Here is a 21,961-nt window from a genome sequence, read left to right on the forward strand (position 1 = left end):
CTCTGATATTCCACAGGCTGTTCCATGCTTCTATGTCTCTGCGGTTGACTCTTGAGCAACACTGGGGTGAGGGGCACAAATCCCCATGTAGTAGAAGATCCAAGTATGACTTTGACTTTATAGTTCGCCCTTCACATCCCTGGATTCAACCAAACTGCAGGTTGAAATGAGTATTTTCCATCTGCAGTTGGGAATCCACAGTTGGGAATGTGAAAATACTGTTTGTGATCAGCAGTTGGTTGAATCTGTGGTTATGAAACTGAGGATAGAAAGGGGCGTTATAGCAAAGGTGGAAATTTATTGAACTTACAGATTCCCACATGCTGAAGGGAAAAGAACCTCACAGCACAGACTCCCACGTGGGGAGGGGGAAGAGTCCCAACAAGTCCCTGTTTCCATGGATTATAAAGGCTGTTGATCTTTATGCCTTGATATCCCCTCTGATTGGTCACTATTTTCTTGGACTGGTTACTATAGTAACTCCTGAGCTCAAAGGTTGAACCTCACTTGGGACATGTGAGGTCTTCCTCTCCTCCTTCCTTATTGTTCTCCTATTTCCTTTAGGCTTTCTTCTTCTCCTTCTGGATGAAGGGCTTCCTTCCCTTTATTTTGTAAATATAGACCTTTTGCTGTTCCCAGCTCCCTCATTCTATGGAAATGTACCTGTTGCAGCTTTTCAGCTCCCCTATTCTATGGAAATGTACCTTCTGCTGGTCTGCAGCCCTGTGCTTCTTCCATGGTCCCCGTAATTTCTAAAATTTCCTAAACCTGTCTTTTTCACCCCTAAAAATTCCTGTTTCACTTGGTTCAGCCTTCTGCCTTTTAGAGTCATCCCAGTTACGGTATTGTATGTTCCTTTTTATTGCTTGTGCTTGTATCATAGTTTATTAATTCACCTATTGAAAGACTGTTCCACTCCTATGGGAACGTATGCACAGGTGACCCAGAGCGCCTCATTTGGATATACCAATACAGACGTCAAAGGGTACTTACTATTAATTAATATGGCCGAGCTTAACCAAAAACTAAGAAGAGAGAAGACACAGGGGATAAACAATGCAAGAAATCACAGAGGTTTATTTACCAGAGAGCTGATGGGTTTCAGTCCTTGGCAGGCCACCCGGAGACACTCGCTGACAGAGACACACGGAGGTGGTCAAATACGCCGCGGCAAGGAGCTCGGTCTCTTGACTCGAAGAGAGGCCTCTAACGGTCTGGGCTCAGAAGCAGAGCAGGAACGGCAGTTTCCAGGGGGAAGGAGAACATCTCATCTGTGGAGGGCAGACAAGCGTCTGACTGCTGCCGTGAGAGTCCTTCTTTTATGCCCCATGGGTGGGCTTCTTTAGTGTCTCATATCAGTGTGCTCCGGTGGCCTTCTGGGCTTATCGGGATACACATGCAGGGAGTTGTTTGTCAGGAGTTACAAGTTATTTGTCAGGAGTTAATGCAGGGCGTTACAAGTTACTTATCAGGGTCTCGCACACACACACAAAAATTAAGTTCCTCTTCTAAGTAAAGTTTAAAATTCACTCTAATAAAAAAATGAAATTTGATTATACTATCTTATACTAACTAAACTTATTACTATAAAAGACATTTGTGTTATTTTAGTGAATATGAATAGAGTCGCTAGCCATACTGTGCACAGTTTTTGTGGGTGAGGATGAGGTTATTGGATAGGGTGGACTCCTAATCCAATGTGACCAGTATCTTATAAAAAAGGAAAATTTGGACAGAGACACACACAGGGAGAATCTCATATAAAGAGACTGAACGCCAAGGAATGTCAAAGACTGCCAGCAAACCCCCAGAAATTAGGAGAAAAGCTTGAAACAGGTTTCCTTTTATAGCCAATGGGAGGAACCAACCCTGCCAATACCTTAATTTCAGACTTCTAGGTTCCATAACTGTGAGATGATAAATTTCTATTGCTTCAGTCACCCATTTTGTGTTATTTTGTTATGGTAGCCTTAGGAAAATATTACAGAACTGTTGATATCTGTAACTATAATTATAGATATTTATATATCTTCTTTCAGTTATGTAAGCCATTGTTTTATGTGTCTTGAAGGTCTGTTATTATATACTAGTGGCCTGGTGCACTAATTCATGCACATTGAAAGGAAATTAATTAGAAAAAATATTTTAATATCGCTATTCGTCCTTTCTTTATAATAGAAGTGTCAGAGATGAAAGAAAATTAGTGAAATGTACAGGAAAATAATATATAAATTGGTTAATAAATAAACAATAACAACATGATATAACAATGAATATTTTCCATGACATTTTTACTGTCAGAATCTTCGTTTATCATTAATTTATAAAAATATGTCAGTATTCTGGACAATTTATATCATTTGGACAAATTTTGCCTTTGCTACATCAAGTAAATTTTCCATCAGATGGTTTTTCATCAGAGAAATTTAGGGATAGGCAAAATTGACATGTAACAGTCATTCCACCACAACTGTGTCAGATAATTGCATCCTGATTTACCTCATTTTTGCTATAAAGGCAGTTCCTACCAGTATTGGTAGTACTTGTCGATGATTGTTTTTCAGACACATTTTGTTGACAATTTCAGCTTCAGAATGTCAACAAGAACGTGACATCATTACCTGGCACCAACAGCCACCTTTTGTGGGCTGGGTTGGGCTGTGGGCCGCATTTTGCGCCATGGCAGCATAGGCTATGATTTGGTGGGCTGTTGCTCCAAGTGGTGGTGGGGCCTGTGTCCCACTTGGGGGAAACGAGTGTTGCTTTGTTAGCGCCAGGCACCAGGTCCGTACTGCTGTTTCTCTGTGCTTGTCTGCCCCCTGGTGATTAGTGCATGTCATAGTGACCAGTTGGACAGTGGGAAGGACACTTAGCATATTAGCCCTTTATATATATAGATAAGCACATTTAGAGTTGTTTTATCTTCTTACTGAATTAACCCTGGTTGCATGTAAGTGTTGAACTGCTTCTCTCACTAATTGGCCAGTCTGGGGCCTGGGCTATGATTTAACTGGTACTTGACTGCTCACATATTTCGTTATGCTGACTAGGATCAGATCCATTTGTTCCTAGTGTGGAGGTGAGCTCAGGAGTTTATAAAAACACTTCATATGATTGCTTTTCTGAGCTTCTCCCCATGATCTCCACAGTACTCTCTAGGTCTCTGGGATTCCCCTCTTTGATCCTCTGACAAATAATCTGAGGATTTGGTTTCCCTGCTCTGCTGTGCCCACCTCTAGGCCCAGAGAGACAATGGACGAGATTGAAAGCATCAGAGTTTGCTACTTCCTGCGGATCACAGCTCCCTTAATCACAGAGGAATATTCCTCTCCTTAGTCATGGTCCCCCTGAGCCTCCATTGCTGCTGCAGTTACTGACATCACAAGATTGCTCAGAGGCTAGTGTACAATAGATTGATGACTTTCCTTTTAAATGGAATAAAGAAAAGACAAAACAAAACAAAAATAAGGGATATCTACATGAGTCATGAGGCATTTCCTTTCCTACTCTTCAAACCAGAACTAGAAGCATTCTCCTGGAGTCCCCTCTGTCTAGAGTCTAGTACCCACTCTGGCCTTAGGTTAAATTAAAATTGAAGATAACAGGTTTTTCCCCCCAGTGGTTAGAGTGTCATATTTGATACAGGTCAAGGGCATGTACCTCAGTTGCAGGCTCCATCTGTGATCCGTGTGGGAGGCAACCAATCAATGAGTCTCTCTCACACTGATGTTTCTCTCTCTCTCCTTCTTCCTCTCCCTTCCAGTCTCTCTAAAAATCAAGGGAAAAAATATTTTTAAAAATGATTGGGTTGGAAAATACCAGAGGAAAACTAAAATGGTAAACTCACTGTCAGAACATTGATAACTTTTTAGAGTTATCAAATAGCAGCTCTAAACATGTATGCAGGTTTTATTTTTCTGTGTCATGGGCATATGCTTACACCACATTACCTGGAAAAAGAACACCAGTAGACTCTTCTTTAACCAATTGTGTCACTGTATATTCATTAAATATTTCTTGGGAGATAGTAGAGTGATTTTTATGTACATTAGTTTCTAAGCCAGACTGACTCAGCTCAAGTGTTAACTCTACTACTTACTGCTATAGACCATGTACAGATTATTTAAACTCTTTCTGATTGTCTTATCCTCTTTTTAGAAGTTACAATGATAATAATAGTATCTTCCTTTCAGTAAGTTACTTATAGTTTATACATGAAAGTGCTTAGAATAGTTCTTGGCACATAGGGAGCATCATATAAGCTCTATATAAATGTAGTGTGAATAAAAAATGTAGTTTCTAACTCACTGTCTTTATTGTATAACTTGAAGAATACCTACTAAGCTATAGTAGAAATATTAGGATATATATGAAATCGCTGTGTTCATTTCAGACTTTGTAAAAATGCAGATTATCTCTTTCTAGCCTAGATTACCAGTTTTCTCTTATCCTCACTATTTCCTTCAGTGCATGATCTCAGATTGTCCTGTGAAGATGCAGACTCATGACCTGGTCTGACCACTGTAGCAATTAAATCACATAATCAGAAAGCTAATTCAATAGCACTTTGAGAAAGTTATTAATTGTTGATGTATATATTTCTAAGAAAGTCAAATATTGGGCAAAGGGCATAGGCTGATAGTCATTCATCAGTCAGGATTCAAAGGGAAACTTAAAACCAAGCTTCCTCAGGATGAAGATAACAATCAGAAGACTGATGTTATGATGTGGGGGTTGGGGAAGAACAGACCATCTCTCACTTTTCCTCCTCTACTCAGGATAGGTCATTAAGAGGTTGCAGAGAATTATTACATATTTTTCCCCAATAATATTCACAAAATTTAAGGCAACAATAAAAATGGAACATACTTTTATACCTGATGCCCAGACAAAACAAGAACATAACATAATTCTTTTTGGAAGATATTGTTAATGGTGTCTAGCCTAGAGGAAAGATTATAGTGGTTTTAGAAACGTTTATGGACTCTGATCAAAAGTCAGAGTATTGTGTGTGTGTGTGTGTGTGTGTGTGTGTGTGTGACATTATTAGTTCAATGTGTGAGATCTTATTTGTTTCAGAGCAATTTGTTGTTCAGTGAGATAAGTGGATAAAGTAACTAGTTATTTACTTACTTACTTTTTTGAAGACTAAAGGAACCTTGATATGTAAAAACAACGTTTCAGGTAATAGCTGAGTAAGACATTTCTATGGAAGGCATCACTGTGTGTTCTATACCTGGAATACCAGTTTTTCAGTAACTGCTATATGTAAACACTCTAAAATGATGTTATAAGTATTTAACAATCATTAAAATGTATAGTATATTAATAAACTTAATACCTGAAAATTTTGATTTAAAATAGGAAACAAAAGAAACTTTGGATTCATGTGTTTAAAAACAAGACCCCAACTAGCTTAAACAGAAAAGAAATTAAATTTTGGTTCTCAGGCAACAGAACATCCAGAGGCAAGACTAGTTTTGGCATGACCAGAATCATAGCATCATGAACAGGGTTCATTTACTCTCTGAAAGACTCAGGCTCTGTGTGGCAGTGGGTACAAAGAATGTGTGTGTGTTGGGGGTGGGAAGGCAAGTGGAGCAGTCTACCCTCAATGGAAGACTCTTCTATCATTGACATTGTTTAGAATTATTGTTTAGAATTGCCAGTGAATTGTGATGATAAAAGTCACTTTTAAAGTAAGTTTTAGTATTATTTTAACTCTCTGCATACAATGCCTGAACCCAGGGTGACAACCCCTGGCTCTCACAATTTCAACATTATACGGAAAAAATATAGTGTCAGCAATTCCATCTCCTGTATTTTTTTTTAAGTGAAAATTAAACATAACATGATCTTTTAATTAGAGAGCACACTTTACACTGAGCAGATTATGGCTGGTTATCACGCAGTGGAGAGGAAGAACCTGCTACAGGGGAAGTAGTGGAGGAGAAGGGGGTGGGGACAGCAGTGTCCAATGTCTTTAGGATGCTGCCTTAGAGGGCTTGGGCACTCTACTACTCCAGTGGTGGATGGTCAAGGCAAATGGAAGGTGAGGGAAGTCTGCCCTAGTGACCGTGCTGGGGTGACGTGAGGACATCTGAGGCTGTATTTGTTCTGTGATGTTCAGGTTTTCAGCCATATGCTTACAGCTGACATACAGGTGTTAAATAGATGGTAGCTGTTGTTGTCAGTGCTGCTTCCTCCCAAAAATCCTGAGAAAAACCAGAGATAGTCCTGGGATTAATTTACAGAAGAGGAAACTGAGGCACAGGGAACCTAGGTGGCGAGCCCTGGATCACACAGGCCCTATAGACCTGCTTCAGCACCCAGTGGGCCCCTCTGTACAGTGCCCTGAGGGGAGGGTAAGTAGCTTTTGTGGCAATCAAAAATTTGCATAAGCCAGCTAAGTCTACACACTTAGACCCTGCCCTTTGCTTCAATTTCTCTCAAAAATATAAGTGAGCCATCACTTCTATAATTATTGTCTTCAGTTCTTTCTTCACTAAGGGACTTGAAGGAGTGAGGTGAAGGCAGGTCAGGATGTGGGTACAATGACATCCAGTGACACTTAAATTCACCCTGGTTTCTAATAGTGCCCCCTGGCCCATCAGAATAAACAGCTCCTATATTCTCTAGGAAGAAAGACACCTGCTTCCCTCCTAGGCATCTCAGGGAACTTTCCACTGTGTCTTAATCTCTCTGACTGGAACCTACACATCTTTGAACCAATGTCAGTGGTTAGCGCAGTGGTACTCAGCCTTCCTAATGCCGCGACCCTTTAATACAGTTCCTCATGTTGTGGTGACCCCCAACCATAAAATTATTTTCGTTGCAACTTCATAACTGTAATTTTGCTACTGCTATGAGTCATAATGTAAATATCTGATATGCAAGATGTATTTTCATTGTTACAAATTGAACATAATTAAAGCATAGTGATTAATCACAAAAACAATATGTAATTATATATGTGTTTTCCGATAGTCTTAGGCGACCCCTGTGAAAGGGTCATTCAACCCCCAAAGGGGTCGCAACCCACAGGTTGAGAACTGCTGGGTTAGAGGAATGCTCCTAAGCGATTGGCTTATGCCAGTCAGGGTTCATGCTAAGAGTAGCCAAGGGGCAGCTTGCCAAAGGAAGGTTAGTGAGGCCTTCTTCTGAAAGAAGGATAGAACAATGCTGGCCAGTTCAGTCATTTTCCTTAGGATTATGTATTTCATCTAAGGGCTTTGGTATAAAGAAGGAAGAGTTGATTATTACATGTGGCTTCCAGTTGCAAGGTGGAATTTTTGACCCTCTTTCCTTTTATTCCTCTATCATACCATGATATACACAGAGAAACAGAGACAAAGCAAGCCAGTCCCGAGAACATGTATCACTTATTACATCTATCTATGCTAACTCTGTGACCAACAACATGCATGGGATTTTAAGTGAGTTATATGTTTGCATCTGTATTTGGTTAAATATATGAACTGTTCAGTATTGATTTGTCTTTCCAGGTTGAATCAGCAACCATAAAACACAGTTAAATGCATCCTTGAGGAGTAATAATATAAATAACTTTAGACCTTTTGTATTTATCCTGTCAAGGCATCCATCCTTTTCCATGTGAACTTTTGCAGGAAAAAAAAAAAGAAGTAAAGGAATTCTACAGCATTTACCATTTTACTGCTTGGTTAATTCTAGCAAGCCTGATTTGACAGATATGGACTGTATTAGAAATTGATCAATTATGGTTCATGGGTGAAATCTGTTTATTTTATAAATATGGTCTTATTGGAACACAGCTAACTCATTTACACATTTTCTATGACTGCTTTCATCCTGCAATGGCTCGAAAGGTCTAAAATATTTACAATCTTGCCTTTTACAGAAGAAGTTTTCTAACACCTGAGCTGTACTAATGGCTTACATTTATTGAGCACCTGTTTTTGCCAGGCACTAAGTTAAATTATCTAAATGCTTGATATGGTTAGATTCTTCTAACAAACTTATGAAGGCTAATTGTAAACATTCTGGAGATGAACAAAACAGAAATAGAGACATAAATAAGTAGCCCAAGGTTACTTAATCAGATGCACAGAGAGCCCAACTGGAAATCAGATTTTTAAAAAAATATTAAAGCCAATTCATATGTCCACTGCTTCCTCATATCCCTAATGTTTGTAATTCATACTAGGTGCAAAAAAAAAGATACTTAAATCAGGAAGTATGTAGTAATGTAAAGAATTTTGAATTGGGAAGCAGAAACCAAGGCTCTAGGTATGTCTTGTCATTAGTTAGCTGTAAGGATAAAGAAATCACTCCAGCCCTGGCTGGTGTGCTCCGTGGTTAGAGTGTTGGCCCGGGCACTGAAAAGTCTTGGGTTAATTCCCGGTCCAGGGCATGAACCTGGGTTGCAGGTTCCATCCCCGGGCCCAGTCTGGGCTGGTGCGGGAGCAACAAGTCTCTCTCACATCAATTCACATCGATGTTTCTCTCTCTCTCTCTCTCTCTCTCTCTCCCCTCCCTCCTTCCCTTCCACTCTCTCTAAAAATCAATGGAAAAAATATCCTCAGGTGAGGATTAACAAACAAACAAAAAGGGAAATCACTTCAAATTTTCTAGCATCAGCTTTTCCATTGGTGAAAGGAAGCAATACTATGAGGTGACCACCGAGGCTTCTTTCAGTTTTAAATACCTACTCGTAAGATGCTAAACTATCTAAAAAATAAAAGCCTCCTATTTATAAGGAGACTTGATATAATATTAACAAAATTTGTTCAAGTAAATCTATATAAAGTAATTATATAACAAGGAAAAATATTGACTATAAGTGAACTGGTTATAGATGTTGGTTATTTGGTACATTGACATAACAACAGGTCTGAACAATTGATTTTGGGGCAAATCTAGAGTCAGTGTCAAAATATATTGGAAATATATAATAAGAATCATGCACTATTTCTGCTTGTACTCCTCTACCTCCACTGCATTCTATATACAATCATAGATATTTGATTAAAATTTAAAATTATATAACATGAAAAATTCAGTTAATTACCCAAAGGGTTAAATTACAGAATGATGTTCTTTCTTAAAACATGCTGTGCAATTCCTGCAGATGTCATTCAAAATGCAAACTTCTCTTATTTGGGTCCCTAAATATCCCTAAATTTCAGGGAATTCTTTGCAACTACAGAGGAGCATGTTCTTCATATTTCTTAACTGTTCTTTCCATTTGAAGAGCATGAAGATGTTTGTCCTCAAGAGATTTCCTCTCAATCTTATCAAACTCTATAGTTAATTTCCATGAATTTTAACTAGAATTCTCATCTTAAAGAGCAACTAACAAATGCTGAGGGCCACAGACAAACTGGAGCAATTTGACATATGTATCTGGCAAAGGCAATACATTCATATCAGAGAAACCACAGAGATATATAGAAACATGAGACTCTTTGAGATATAAGGAAATCTATCAGCTAATCAGACCGGATGAAACATCCCTGTGCCATGTTCATTTAATGTAGGGATATCAAATGACAACTTTAAAGACAAGTGACAGGATCAGGGAACCAGCCCTCCTACTGCTTCCACATCAAATTCGCCTGTAAAATTTACAGAGCTCCTTCAGGGGAGTTTTGGTGGAGGTTCATATGTGCAGGAAGGTGGCACAGTTGGTTTCTAAGACATGGACCCTTGTGTATGGGTGTATGTCTGTGTATAGGGGAATGGGCCATCCCTTCTTGTAACATAGAAGATTCAAGAGACACATGTTTTAGAAATCTAGAAAAACAAAGTTGAAAAATATCTGCCTAAGTTAGCCATTCTCCTGAATCCTGCTTAATTTCATCACACAGAAAGCATCATAGAAACTTCTAGTGAGAAAAGATCCTCAGGCCGTGGTCTTTGGCAAGAGCTGGCTCTTGGTCTCTAATCAGCTTTACAAAACAGATATTTGATGTATTCAAATGCTAAACTTGTGTTCATTATGGTGGTGGTTGTATGTATTTGTGTGGTATGGGTGTGTGAGTGGAAGTGTGTGTGTTTCTGTGTATATTTCCAAGAGACACGTGGAACCATGGTGCAATGGATGAGTTCAGATGAATCTGTTCAGTACTGACTGAATGACATGACAGGTAATAAGTAAAAATATCTGAAATAATTAATGTGCTATTCTCTGATCCAATGAGTATGTATAAGTGTGTGCATCAATATTTTACATTATATTATTTTATCAATCTACCATTAATTCTCTATTAGTAATAATACTATCTCATGAGCATTAATCTTCAAAAGAAGTAGTATTTTCTAAGACTTCGAATGAACACTACTTTTAGAAAGGACTTTATGTCAAATTTACGAAACATTTATATAAGAAATCATCAAAAGATGTAAAATTACATCATGCGGTTATATTTATGTTCATGAATATAACAATGTGACTTTTTTCACTTCACATAGGTCTGTATGACTGTCAACCTCAACCTTTCCAAGCGACATTTTCATTTAGAGTCTTATCATTTTGTAATTATTACTTTTCAGAACTCCCAGGGAGCTAACAAAAGCTTCATCTTTGTATTTCCATTGTTATGTTTCTTTGAAGAACAAATTAAATTTCAACCCTAGCCAAAATAAACCTTTAAATGGCAAAATAAATCTAGAATTATATGGGGGAAAAAAGGCATCTAGGGAAAGCTCGACTCTGGATATCATAAGTTCAGGTGTATTTAAGATAATTTACTACCATGTTTTCTTTTCTTTGTGCAAGGCTGTGGCGCCATATGCTCCCTTTGTAGTAGAAAAGGGAGGAAAGAGCTAAGGTCTGAAAAACATCACTACAGAATGAGCTGAGGAAACTAGTTAGTATATCATTCTATCCTGTCCTGAGAACAAAGACACAAAGCTGAATTTCCCTTCCCAGCTTAACTCCCATCTATCTCTTTTACGTTCCCTTTTCCTATTAATGTCAGTGATATGAGGGTATATAGGAGGAGTCTATAGTCTGAATCTACATAGTTAAATGCAGTGGCTCAATGTACCAATAAAAGAAAATTAACCCCTTTGGTCTATGAGGCCATCTACCTAAGCTTCTCCCAAGTATCTTGACCCTATGGAAACAAAATAGACAATTTCATTTAGCACACAGAGCTGATATGTCAAATGGACTTAAGGACTTTAAATTTATTAAAGTTATGGTTTAACTTTCACATAAAATGACTCAGTAAGCTCACTTGGATGGGTCTCTGTAAGTTGCCGTATTAGAGAGCCCACAGCTCACCATATTGCTGAATAAACTGACTTCCCTCTTCCTTTGTTTTGGCTTCCCCTGTGTTTTCCTTGTATTTTTCTGTTTATTTCTCTTATCCTCCTCCTTGGTTCTGGGTTCTTACCTTTTCTCCTGCTGAGTGTAAACACACCTTAAGGCTGTATTGCTGCTCAATGTAAAAAGAAATAAAAGCAGGGCTACTTGGTCAGAACACTATTGCACTTTTATTATAAAAATAATGGAAATGCAGTATCATGACTATATACTTTCACATGTGATCAAAACTATCAGAATAAATTAGTAAGTTCACTGTAAAATATTTTTCAAAAAGATCACTTGGCAAATTTTCTCTTAGAGGGACCTGTTTATTTTCTACTTTGGTATAATTTCTGAATTCTACCACTGTGTTGACATAGTACTGTTTTGTGTGTTTTTTGGTCTTTCTTTTCTCATTGGGTCTTTGTTTTACTAAACTAACATTTTTATCAGTTTTATAAAATGTATTGCTTTTTCAAGGTGTTTTTTTTTTTGCATTTTAATTGCTTTACCCATTTGGTCCTATTCTTCCTTTCCTTATTTTCCTTTCATAACTTTTCAGATCTTTAATTTTAACACGTTAAATTGATATAAACTAATCTAATAAGTTAAAAAAAAAAGTGTGGTGTTATTCCAAAGCTGCTATGCTGGTAACATGTTCTGAAGTCTTTGTGTTAATATCTGTAAATGAAAACGGATTGTGCTGGGACTGGTTGCTATATCTGAGGTCTCCTGATACAAGAGTTATTTTAATTTCACTATTTCAGGACATTCTGTGGTCAGTGGAAGAAAAAGCCCAGGATATGAATTCTCATCTGGAAAATAACAAAATAAAAATGATGCTTTAATTTTTTGCTCTTAAGGCGTTCAATGATTAAATACGCCCCCCCCACACACACACACACATTATGAAGGATAATCTTATTTATTTAAAGCCAAGTAATTATAAATATTAATCACATCTACAAAACACCTTTACAGCAATGTGTTAGAGTAGTGATTAAACCAACAATTGTGTACCGAAGTGTGACCAAGTTGACACATAAAACTAACCATTACATGCTTTGGTGTGGACCACTAGTTAATGTGTGTGGAAACTGAAGCACTTTGGAGGGGCAGAAACTATAAATAATCCTCTCTAAGCAAGTCCAGGGGGTCTTGATCCACTGCCCTTAGTCCAGCCGTGGGCAAACTACGGCCCGTTTGAAATGAATAAAACTAAAAAAAAAAAAAAAAAGGCCATACCTTTTTATGTAATGATGTTTACTTTGAATTTATATTAGTTCACACAAACACTCCATCCATGCTTTTGTTCCGGCCCTCCGGTCCAGTTTAAGAACCCATTGTGGCCCTCGAGTCAAAAAGTTTGCCCACCCCTGCCTTAGTCTCTTATGTAGACTGTCATAGCGATCAAGGCCTCTGCTTTTCAACCGCTCTGCTCTGCTACTTACATCCTTGTGAGCTTTGCAATTTGCTAATTCCTATGTGGCTCATGCTCCTGACCAAAGAGGATGTTAATGATACTTTCCTCATGGTGGGAGGGGGTTTGCTAGGAGAAAATAAAGTCATACATTAAATCCCAAGGCCAATGTCCTCTATATTCTACTAGTCCTTACACATTAGTTATTTTATTATTTCATCTGATCTTCAATATCCATCTGATTGGCTTATTACTAGGGTAACAAGATAATTTTGTCAAAACTGGGTTGTATTTGAGAATGAAAAAGTGGTTTATGGAAGTTTATTCTGATAAAATGAGCATGGACCAGTGATCAGGGGAAAATAGACCATATGGTTAATCTAGCTGTACTGAAATTTGCTGTTGATTTCCTTTCTGAGTTGAAAATGCTTAATACATTAAGTTTCTTAATTCTTTGATTTTTTTTTTCTTCACAACTAGTTAGTCATCACATGCAGTTTGATTCTGGCAGCTAAAATGGACATAACTGCCTGAGGCAGACTCTATTCATTTCTTGTGGGTAGGTGGTGTTAGAGAAAATTTAATTTTTCCTGAGGGTCCCTGCAGATGGAATTTAGCTGGTTTTATGACATCAAATTTAATTTCTTGCTGCTATTATTCAATATGTAGGTATACCCACATGGAGGCTGGGTCTGCAGCCAGATTCAAATCACTAAATAAATGACATTTATAGTTATCTCTATTTTTTATATGCAAGAAAATTTCAGCCTTAGGAATTCCATAGTCTTGCCATGAAAAAACTATGGCCTGCTTAAATCTTATGACATGTTCAATAGAGATAGCCTGGGAGAAGTAAAGCCCACTTGATAAATGCCATATATTGTATTTAATTGTTCATATATTTCATGCCTTTTATTACAATAAAATCTTTTAATTTTTCTTACTCCAATTTTATGGAAATAATAAATTTCTCTCACTTTTACCTTTTTTGCCAGGACAGGAATATCATTGATAACATCTGGGGCGCTATATTCCAAATTTGCTAAGAGCAGTCCAGAAGGAATGATTGGCATACTGGCCAGGGTTCAATCAGAGGAGCAGATCCACTAGGATTGATATAGAATACAGAGTTTAGTAAAGTGATTGAACTTGACATAATTTGGGTAAGCAGTCTATATAAGCCTGCCACACCTGCATCTGGTGATGAGCCTAATGTAGTCAGCAAAGACATCAGCTGGGGAGAGCAGACACACATAAAGTCAGGGGACCAATGAATCACAGGAACCTTTGAGGGCCAATTGGAACCACACCAGTCTTTCACTGCCTCCAGTATCAATGATGAAACTAATCCTCAGGGTAAGCTTGTACCCTTTCTGCACACATATGACTAGCCCAGGCTTCTGGGGAGTTAAAGGAAGAGATCCCATAAGCCTGGTTGCTATCCACATGACAAGATGAGAAGGAAAATCAGCAATCACATAAGTGAATGGTGACAACACTTTGCCTAAAAAGTGCTAGACCCTAAATGCCTGCTCCTTCACTTCTGCCTTGCAAATCTCATATAAATTTCTCTTGTGGCCAACTCTGATCCAGGCACCTGTAGGAAAAGGAATTCTGGGAAATGAAGTAGCTAAGCTAAGTAGACACTGGATAAAGACACTAGAAATTTCAATAAGTTTCTTATGGCTAAATGTAAACTGGGAAGTGCTTAAGTCATCACATTTGCATTTCGTAACTGTTCTTATTCCCCTGATTTTGGAGGCTCTGCTGTGATGGAGTCTTTTGTGGCTAATCTTGGTGACCTTTTCACAGTTTAAAACCAGCTGCCAGAATGTAGTAGTGTCAGGACAAGATCACCATCTCATTTCAAGATCTAACTTCATCCAATTTTAATACCCCATCCTCCCCTACATAAGTAGTAACATATAAACCAAAATCATGAAGAAACTATTAAGATCACTATAATGTTCAAAAAGCAGAATGTGTTTAATGGTTAAGAATGATGCCTCTGGGATTACCCTAGGTTTAAACTAAGGCTCTTCTTCTTACCAGTTATACTCTGTGGGAGAAATTAAACAACCTCTCTGTTTCAGCTTTCTCATCTGTGAAATGGGGATAATAATAAAAACTGCCTCATTAGGCCGTGGGCATTAAGTATTTCAGACATAGAAAATGTTTAGGTCAAAGTTATGCTTAATAATTCTTGATTAGTATAATTATACCACACAATTGATATAATTTTGTATAATTAGTTGAGTAATAATAAGTTGTATGATATTTCATCAAATTCCTCATGATTAGGAAAATTAAACTGTGTTGCCTTTTTCAAGATAGTCTGATCTTCAAAAAAAAATGCTATGTTGGATATGAATATCTATTTTGATACCACACCTTATCATTTCTTCTCATATGAGAATTTTTACCTGAACCAATTTTATTTAAGAACCTGGCCTTGCCCAGCTGCTTTAACCCTCATGCCCATCACCAAAATTAAAGGTGTTCATAATCCTCTTCTCTTTCTTTATCTAGTGAATTTGGACAAGTGAATTTGGCCCTGAGAATTATGAGAGGAGTCAATGCATATATAACCAGCTGCTTAAAGCTTTTAAAGACTATATTTTCTTTTCTTTTTTTTTTTCAGTGATGTTGAATTCAAGCATATTCACATATAAAATATTTCCATTGAATCTGGGAACCACCGATGGCCTCTAAGTGTTGATTTCTGGACGTGTGAGTAAATCCTGCTTGTCCCAGAAAATCCCATTCTGGGGCATAGTGCTCTAGCCCACACTTTATTGATACGTGTTAACCTGAGGTGGCTAGAATACTAGGCAGCTGTCTTTCTGAGCTTTCAAAGGAGCGGATTGAAACTTGGAGCCAAGTTTGTTCATATTTGACCATTTTCACCTTGTGAAGTTGTGATGGAATTTCCCACTATGCGTTAGGTGGAAAATGTGAGTAATTGCATTCACTTCAGTGAGTAAAATATATATTTTATTATCATTCTTAAAGTCGAGGAAATTATGTTTTCTAGCTTTGTTGTACATAGATCAAAGAAGAGACTCTCATTTATGCCAGATTTCACTGTATATTAAACGAGCTATTTTTGGTGACATTATGAGGTAACAAAAAACTCTTTTTAGTTTAATTTTACCTTAACTGAATTCAGATTGCTTTAACTGAAGAGTCAAAGGGCCTGACCCCTAATTCATTAACATAATCAGAAGCACATGTAAGCTACTGGCTGCCAATCTTTGCTACTCAGTGACTATAGGATACACACGGCAGCCTTAGAGGTTTTACTCAGTGGTACTCCGGGGGTAGTCTTAGGTACATGGCAGGAAAGAAAAAAGTACAGAGAAAGAAACAAAGAGAGAAAGAAATTCTATATAGTTTGCATACAAATTGGAGCCCAACTTTGCATACAATTTAGTCAATTTCATAAAGGAAGTCAATTTTTAGGTGGATAAATCATGGAAATAAATCTTCCTTGCTTTTACAAATATCCGCCCTTAGGTTTTATTTATTCTGTAACTCTTGAAAATTCCAGTGGCAGGTGATTGTAATAGCTCCCCATGAGACAAGCTCTCATGTGGAGTATTAGTTCTCCAAGCAAATTAACTTTTGGTAAGAATTTCAATAGGAGAGGAGGGGAATATATGGGCTACAAATTTGCCTCCCGACTCACATATAGAGGGTAAGAGAGCAGAAGAAAAATCCTTTGATGAACAAGAGCACATAAAAGTGGGTGATGGCTGAGCACTGTCTAATCCTTAGGGACGGTACCCTAGGAGGGTTTTGCAAATGCCTCCTTTTCCAGCTTACATTTTTACTTTGTAAAACAAGCCTCATTCTTGTAAAAGAAAACTTTAGAGAAATAAATTAGATATAGTATGATTCAGGATTTTATTTTCTTTTTCTGTCATCTGGCAAAAGGAACCAGAATGTATGGGATATTGTGAATGTGGCAAATACAGAAATGCGGACACTAGCTCAGGAAGTAGACACCACTGACCCCACGAGGTGGTGGCTGCAAGCAGTACCCTGCGGTAACAGTCTATATTCAGCAACGTTATTCCACTCTTACCGAAATGCCATCATGAGGAGTAGTTTTGCCGGGGTCCAGCCCCAGCGGTCCAGGCGTTCCCAAAGGTGTGGACGGAGTCGGCGAAGAATGTTTTACACGGAGACAGCGTTCAGAACTCTCTAGCTCTCTTTAGTCTCCGTGGATCTTCCTGTGCCTGGCTAAGGCCACAGAGAAAGATCCTGAGGCAAGCTGAGCCTTTATTTTATAGTCAGAGGTAAACAAGGTAGTGGTTACCAAAGTTACACTGTTCTTGTGAGTTTCACTTGTTTTTGTTCTTGTTGCACTTCCCTAAGCCCATTAGCTTCCCGAGTAAGATCTAGGGAGTGTCATAAGGTCAAGCCTAATTATGCTTAAGAGGACTGTGCCCTCTAAGCTGGGACTTGTTTGTGACTTTGCCAACAGGTCAGTCCGAGGTTTAACCCTATAGAAGTTCCCCACATAGTTTGTCTGCCTAGTTGTTTGGTTTTGGTGTCATGCCCTTCCCCCACCTTTAAACAGTGAAACCATCATAGCTGATTACCTCTGATTACTTAGCAACTTATTGCCTTATTCATATCTGTAAGTAGGCAGAAAGAGATTTGTCCCTGGAGACAAATTTCATGTAGGATATCTCGGTCACTCTCAAATTTACATTGGTTGTTTCTGCAATTTAATTCTCTGAATCATATTTCTGCATTGTACATAAAATGTATGCCTGTGTCTCACAAGTCAGGGCAAGAAAAATATTGATATGTTTGTGATCCAGAACCACTCTTCATGCTTAAACTGATCTGAAAGAATGATTCAATTACTTTATCTTTGAAGCCTTCTTGGCGAAGCCATTTAAATATCACCATGAATTTCTTTGCCAACCTTTTTTTTTTGTACAAATGTATTTTGATGAACCATATAAAGTTTCATTAACAAAGTCCCTGATATAGTAACTGGTAGATAGTAATTACTCAACAATTTGGATGGACTGATCTGATATTTTATATAATGCAGCTGCGATTAAATGGGAACTCACCTAATGATCCAGATCTGAAAAGCCAGTGCTAAACCTTGTGTCATTAATTCTCAGTAGCCAGAGTATGTTATCTGTTTTTGCAGAGCACTTACTATTCTTCTTCCACCATCTCCCACTACTCGTCACTGATTCCATGTTCACCTTCATTTCCTACTGCACTTCTGAAGTGGACTTTTTGTAACATTCTCAAAACTCTTCCATTTCTTGATTTCTCATGTATTTTTTTTGGAGCACTGTTGCTGTCAGCTGCTTCTTTAACTCCTACATTGTTGTCCTTTTGTCGTTCCTATTTTGAGAGTCAGAACTGTGCTAGACACAGAGGCAGATTTTAAAGTCTGAACTGGATTCAAATCTTTGCCAACTATTACTTGCATTTAAGTAAACAAGCTGATGAATCCTATGGGGACTGACCAATTCATTTGTAAAATGGAGGCCTTGGCTGCCTCATAGAATTCTTATTTGTAGAATAGTAGATTTTCAATAAATATTCCTTCTTTATACTTTCCTTAATTTCTTTGGCCTCCTTAGTTACTGATTTCATTTGTTTGCTTGAGTCCTTTATTTATTTGCTAATGAAAACTATGCTTCCTTCTGTTTAACCTCATTGTTTCTGCCCAGATGTGGAAAGCACTCCCCTCCCAGGGGCGTTTTCCCCTGACAGGGCCTCACCTATCATTATCTCGTGGACTAGAATTTGGAAAGATGAAAAGTAATTTTTCACATTTGAGTCCTATTTGGATTAATGTTTCTGACAATTTCGGACGAGTTCGCACTGAATGTACCAAAATATAGATCTTTAATCTTTAGTTTTCTACTTTAAATAGAACATACTGACTCTGTAATATTGTTTTATTTTACTTTATTTATTAGAGGCCCAGTGCACGAATTTGTGCATGGGTGGGTCCCTAGGCCTGGCCAGTGATCAGGGCCCATCGGGGCCATCTTGCCTAGTCCTGATCAGGGCAGGGCTGATTGGGGCCAGGCCAATCAGGGCCCACCAGCCAGGGGGAGGAGTGGGATGAGGGACTACAGGAAGTTGGCCGGCCAGGGGGAAAGATCTTGGGAGGTTGGCTGGCTACAGGGAGGGACCAGGGTAGGATGACTGGCTGTGGGAGGTTTGATGTGGGAATGCACTGACCACCAGGGGGTAGCTCCTGCATTGAGCGTCTGCCCCCTGGTGGTCAGTATGCATCATAGCGACTGGTTGACCAGTCATTCCGGTCGCTCAATCATAACAGTCGCTTAGGCATATATATATATGTTGATAGTATTACATATATCTCCCATTTTCCCCTCTTTACCATCCCTTTTCCCAGCCCCCCTCCAAGGTCTTCACGACCCTGTGGCCCATGTCCAAGGGCTATGCATATAAGTAAATAGGTTTCTTGGTTTATTTTTTCTCGTCCCCCTACCCCCACATTGAGGTATGTCAGTCTGTTCCATGCCTCCCTACTTCTGGTCTTATTTTGTTTATCAATTAATTTTACTTATTAGATTCCACAAATAAGTGAGATCATGTGATATTTGTCTTTCTCAGATTGGCTTATTTCACTTAGCATAATAGTCTCAAGGTCTATCGTTATTCTGTCTAATGATTGGGCAACAAATGTGTGTCTCTATTCTCATATAGTGGGGAAAAAATTACCCTGTAAAGAAAAATCAAACTTTCCCCCTTTCAAGACTGGTATTCTTTAGTGCCCTTCTATTTAAGCTGTGGTCCTTGGATCGCTAGCATGAGGATTCACAAGGGAGCTTGTTAGAAATGCAGGTGCTCAGACGCTGTCTAGACCTGGTGAATCTGCATTTCCACAAGATCCCAGGTAACTTCTGTGCACAGGAGACCTTGGGAAGTGATTTAAAGAATATTAATTGAAAGAAAAGAAAGGCATTTTTAAGCTGGAGAAAAAAACAGAAAAATTGAAGCAATCTTTAAACATCATTTATAAACTTGTAAATGGGGGGCTCAGAAGAGGTCTTATTTTGAAATCTGTCAAAATATAGTTAAATTAATGCTAATAGAAGTGACAATCTACAACGTCTGCCATGACAAAGCAGAGGGTAGCGTAGATTTTTCTGCTTCATCCTGAATGAAGCCATGGAAAATGTTGTTCGTAACCACCCTGATGTTATAAAGAAAAAATTACCAAGTGACATATTTCTAGATTAAAAGGAAATATTAAAACTGGCTTTCAATATTTAAAGCTTATTTCACTAGTAACACTTCGCCTGACACTGACTCATGTCATTTTACTTCACTCTTCTTTTGATCCATGCAAATAGTTACATGGTTTAAAATATATTATCATATCACCTTTTTGAACAGATTAGATGAAAGAATTTTTTAATACTGGGTGATGAACCTTATGGCCAAGCCTTGATGAGACAATGTTTGCAATAAAGCAGTGAATCCAGGCAAGAAGAAAGCCATATTTTCCTTTTTAAAAGTAATGAAAATGCATTATTTATACCTACTCTTTCAATATTGAGCACACTGACAATTAATGAGAAGTTTTGTGACCATTTATTTGAGGTGTTCCCATGTGTGTAGGAATTGTCAATCGCATTTTTACTCCTGGAATCAAAAAAGTAGGAAGCCATTGGGATTGTTTCACCTCGGATTTGTAAAGATGCAAAGGGTATCATAAGAAGTATTAACATAAAATAAAATTAGCTCTGTTCTGCTATATTTTAAATCAACTCAGGTTATTTATTTATTTTTTTCTTTGCTGCACATTTAAAGAACTAGGTTCCTTTCCCATACTTGGTATGTAGTACATCTTTTTTCTCTGAGTTAATTCTCCAAGTCTGGTCTGTCAGCCAGTATAAACAACACTTGATGAATGAGACTCAAGGTGTTTAGTCACCTGAAGCAGCTGTTTGAAGTAACTCTACACACAGCCTGAGGCCGGTGTTTTCACAGCTGTGAGAACTCTTCAAAAGCTTTCCCTCTTGGCCTAGCTCTTTGCTGTGGCTTTAAACTCTTAGCGCAAAATCTGGACTATTTCAAAAGAGCAGAATGAAACTAGAGACAGTAATTTTGCATGATTTTGAGCCAAAAATGGCCTAAAATAAATAAATGAAGTACATTTGAAAGTGCTTTACCTAGGTGGGCTATATATCTGAGAATTGTTCTCCCTCTCTGTGTCCCCATATACTCTCTTAAAAGGGAGATGTGTGGCTGAAACACTACGCTTTGTTTATATGGCAGTATTTTCATTTTCTGTTCTGATTCTATGACACCAAGACTGAAATCTTATGAACTTGGAACTATTTGTACCTGAAATAGGCTCAGGGAATTGCTAGATGTTTGAGAGAGTTCCAGGCTCATAAATCGACCTAAGGTGATTAAAAATGGCATTCTTTGCCAGCCTGATTAGGTGATTCAGGCCTTTGAAGTTCCTCTGATGTCTTCTATTGACCTGGCACACTAAACTAACGGAGCACACTTAAATGTGACCACTACATTTGTTACAAGGCTTCAGACTTCCTTGAGCCTATTTCAACAACAGCTGTTTCTCTTCCTCTTGTATATAACGAAAAGGACATAGTTGCTTCTCACAAATAATACTATTTCTTCTCTATCAGAAAGGTGTAAGGACCATTTGTTCTGAATATATATAATAACAAGGGATTTATCTCTGAATTTAGAAAACAGCTGTGTTTTTTTCTTGGAGTTACTTGGCACCATGCCAAGTAAAGTACGCTTGACTTTTATAAAATTTTCATGTGTTTCCTAGTTTATATTTTTCTAACTATTCTTCTTTAATTAATTAAATTAAAGAGAATAATATGTATGATTCAGCCATTTACTTCTAAATATGTACTTAGTGTCTATATGTGCCAAGAACTAGATTAATTGCTGAGAATATAGAAGTAGACTAGACACAGTCCTGCCACCATATGGCTTAAAATCTAATTGGGAAAGCATGCATTAAATAAGTAACAAATAATTAGTGTTTTACAATTGAGTTAAGCACAAGAAAGGAAGGTCAGGATTGCATGAGAGCAAGTAATACCTAACTGTATCTCTTACTTTCTCTAAAGCCTTTGATGTTAAGATAATGTGAAAATCAACACTGATAATGAATTTTTATGATAGTAGTATCTTAGTGCATTAGTTATTAGAAGAAAGCCTAATTTTTATCAGTATGTTTA

General features: G+C 37.9%; 1 pseudogene; it reads right to left on the minus strand.

The window, feature by feature from the left end:
- Positions 1–2,671, minus strand: part of LOC102258959 — a 4,272-nt pseudogene extending 1,601 nt beyond the window's left edge.
- Between the last annotated feature and the right edge of the window lie 19,290 nt (positions 2,672–21,961).

The sequence above is a fragment of the Myotis brandtii genome, unplaced genomic scaffold (assembly GCF_000412655.1).
Source record: "Myotis brandtii unplaced genomic scaffold, ASM41265v1 scaffold125, whole genome shotgun sequence".
NCBI classification, from domain to species: Eukaryota; Metazoa; Chordata; class Mammalia; order Chiroptera; family Vespertilionidae; genus Myotis; species Myotis brandtii.